Source organism: Pinus tabuliformis, chromosome 2_2 (assembly GCF_031772625.1).
Source record: "Pinus tabuliformis cultivar Carrire ecotype Pingquan chromosome 2_2, CPIR1, whole genome shotgun sequence".
NCBI classification, from domain to species: domain Eukaryota; kingdom Viridiplantae; phylum Streptophyta; class Pinopsida; order Pinales; family Pinaceae; genus Pinus; species Pinus tabuliformis.
The window spans coordinates 819972005-819975895 of NC_142300.1; positions in this window are offsets into that span (position 1 = coordinate 819972005).

Consider the following 3891-nt stretch of genomic DNA (forward strand, 5'->3'; position numbering starts at 1 on the left):
AACTAATGTATTAACGAATGCATAAACAAGATTTTGACTTGGACGCCAAGGGTGTTGAGCCATTGACTAACCCTAAAAACATTATAGGTTAGATAAGACAAAACTAGTTTATAGAGAAACTTGGGAAGAGGGAAAATGATTGAATAGTCTTTGACGAGAAATGAATGGTGTTAACTATTTTGTATACCAAAGAGTAGAATAGTTTTAATTTAAAGTTCATGAGAGCATATTCATGTTTATGATCTTCCATAAATAACCCAATTTTTTTCTCTTTCACTTTGAGCAAGTGGAATTGAGTAATAGCTTCTCTTTCATGACAATATTAGGTTTGGGATTCCTTGGAGGCATTGTATTCTCTCCCGTCTTTCATCCTAAAACAATTATTTTGAGAAAGAAAGAATTCCACTCTAGTGTCCTTTTGGTCTCTACTAATGCACACTAGATACATTGATTGGGGTAGCATTGACAAAATTCCATTTCATTAATCCCTCTTATTCTGGGAAGAAGGCTCTTTAAGGTCACTTGCCATTAAATTTTCTAATTAAGTTGTGTCTTACCAAAGGGAGGACCTCAAATGATCTATAAATTTATTTGGATATTCCATTGGATAATTTGTAACAACATATCTAATAAAAATATATTGAAATATGAAATCTACACTATGAGGGTTAATTTATCTTAGATTTCTAGATTTATTAATTTTTTTTTTTTTAACATATGCATGTAATAGATAAAATGCAAAAATAGAGAACAATGAAATATAAATATAAAAAAATCACAATGAACACCAAGATATGATAAGGGAAATCCTTTCAGTAGAAAAACCATTTGAAAGGTGAGATTACTATGCTCTCATTTGTTTGAATGGGAATGATGCAAATACAAAGGACAAGGAACTCTCTACGGAGTTACCTAAGACCTATGGCCTGTGTGTTGTGACAGAACACAACCCCCCCCCCCGCCCCCCCACCAACCCACTCACCCCCCTCTCTCTATCTATCTACTTTCAGCTGCTCTACTCTACTATGCAACAAAATGCACTTGAATGGAATGAAACCCTTTTTCCTCATAGTGGTATGGATGTAACACAACCTGATATCCAACGAGGGGTTAAATTTGACCCATTCAACCCTCAACATGAGTTATAATGTGACCCTTATCATTTTGTCTACATTGTCCCTGTGTGGCTAGCCCCTTTTCCATGACTAACAAGGACTAATGTGGCATCCTATTGAATTATGGTGGTCAATCACGATTAGTCAACTTCTGGGAAGAATCACTTTTGGAGCCACACTACAATTGATGTCTTTCTTAAACTATTAGAAAGGTTTCTTCGTGTAGAATAATTTCAAGGGGTGTTGCACTTTAGACATAAAGTTTTAACCTGAAAAAACATCAGTTAAGGCCTCAAACCAAGCCTAAAAGCTTTCTAACCCCAATTCTTGAAACATGGTCCCATAGTTAAACTACTATTGTAAGTTGATTTCTTTGATTTTCCACCCCAAAAGCATTAAGATGGATAACAAACAATATAATGAACCAATCTGAATCATAGCTCCCAATTTTGGAAGATTTCGGTTCCCAAAAGATTTTATTGAATGAGGTGAGGACGATTTTCTTCTCCCTTCTCTTGAGAGTACAATTTAGCCTTTCTTATAAGTTATCTTTCAATCCAATTTGCTAAAGGTCATATTGTCCCTATCTAGTAGTCATATACCTCTACTATAAAAATATACCCTTTGTTAACTTTGTGTCAGCGTTTGGAGCTAAATCCTTTATGGAAGGTAAGACTTGTTCCTATTCTTGGTCTAACATGGAATGCTTATAGAGCTTCAAATTTTCCACATTCACCATCGAGTAAATGTGCATGTATGTGGGTATACTAAGTATGTAGGCGTTATCTCCCACCTTTCCTGGTATCTCTAAAGGACCATATCACAAAGCCTTGATTTTCTTACCAAGACACTATATCCCTTCCTTATTTAAATGTAACCATACTCTATCACCCACTTTGAATAAATTTTTTGTTTTGTGTTGATAATATCTGATCTTGTACTTTTCTTGTGACTTCTTCAAATTCTCCTGAACTTGTAGATGGATATGCTTGATCTTCTCATTACATCTCTCTTCCCTAAGGAATCCCTTGGGATATCCTCTGAGCTCTCTCGCTCCTCCTTGTTGTCCATATGCAATATCCAAAGGTGAAGGTGGAAAATATCCAAAACAAGTTTCAAATGGGGATTTATCAGTAGAAGTGTGGGCTACTCTATTATAAGAGCATTGTATATATACTAGATTTTCATACAAAGACACCTTGATCAAAATAGATAGATGAATCAATCTATTCTCTCCCTCTTCTTGCTCATATTATCCCTCCCTCTCCATTCCACTTAATCCCAAGCCTTCGAATGCTTCTAATTGTAGCCCCTCAAATCGACTACTTTTGCTTTCCCATATGTTCATGGATAGAATGTTGTAGACCTCTTAAGAGCCATGTCCATCTTCTCCTACAATGTAGTCCAAAATGCACTAAGAAATCTAGTGTTCCTGTTTGAAATGATGCTCCTTGGTATCACAAAGTGCACCCAAACTTGTCCAAAGAACAATTTCACTGCTTCTTGCCCACTAATGGTCTTTCTACATGGCATGAAAATGCACATTTTATTGAACCTATCAAGTAATAGTTAGTCATGCTCCTTCATGGTTTTTGGTAAACCTCCCACAAATTCCAAGGAAATTATTCCCCAAGAACAAGTGGGTACACATAAGGGAGGGTATAGATCACGTTTCTTGTTACTAGGCTTGTTGGTACAACAAGCATACATCCTCTTATGAACCTAGCTACACATTCTTTAATTTTTGGCTAGTACATTTACCTTTGCAAAATGGAAGCTATCTTCCCTACCCCAAAATTCATTACAACCTTGTAGGTTTGAGCCTCTCTAATCAGCTACAGTCACGCACCTTTAGCAACATGTAGTTTGTCCATCTTGTATAGTAACCCACTCTGGAGATGATAATCAACTCTCTTTTCTCCACTTTTTGCATGAGTTTGGATCTACAATTGCTAGAAAACCTCCTTGAATTCTTCATACTTTGTATATGCCTCTTTGTATGCATCATGGGTGAAAGGCTTCATGTGCATCAAAGTGCCCAAATCTATGATTTTTGATGTGGATGACCTTCAAATAATATTGTCTGATTTGTTTGTCATACCCTTCTTGTACTTGATTGCTAAATGAAACTGTTTAAAAAACCCATCTACTTGTAATGCCTAGTTTCTTGTAACTTACTTTGGGAATATATGTATTGTAGTGATTTATGATCTATATGGATGAATATCTCCTTATCCATAAGATAATTCTTCCACTTTTTGACATATTGTACCAGGGCATAGAACTCCTTGTCATAGATAGGGTCATTCAGAAACTCCCATGAAAACACTTCATAATGTAGCATATATCCCTTCCTCTCTACATCAAGACTATTCCCATAGCATACCCACTCCCATCCATCTCCTCTTAGAAGGGCTGCTGAAATTTTGGTAATGTAAGAAATGGTGCTTGATTGGTTTTATTCCTCAATTCCTCAAAGGCCTTCTATGGACCCTTCCCCACTAAAAACTCTTTCCACTCATCAATATGACACAGAGTGGTGTGGCTATTGCTAAAAAATTGGCTATGAATTTCCTCAGCTACTATGTTGTCCCAATTAAGCTCCCACTAGAAGGAAAATACCTTATAGTGGAGGTTTTTGCGGAAGCCCCTATAAAAATAGCCCAAAAATTCGTTTGTAGTGAAGGTCACTAGCGGAGGTGGGCAGGCAGATGTTTTAGCGGATGTTTTTTGGATGGTGCGTATAAAATCTACAAGCACACTTTACTAAACATAC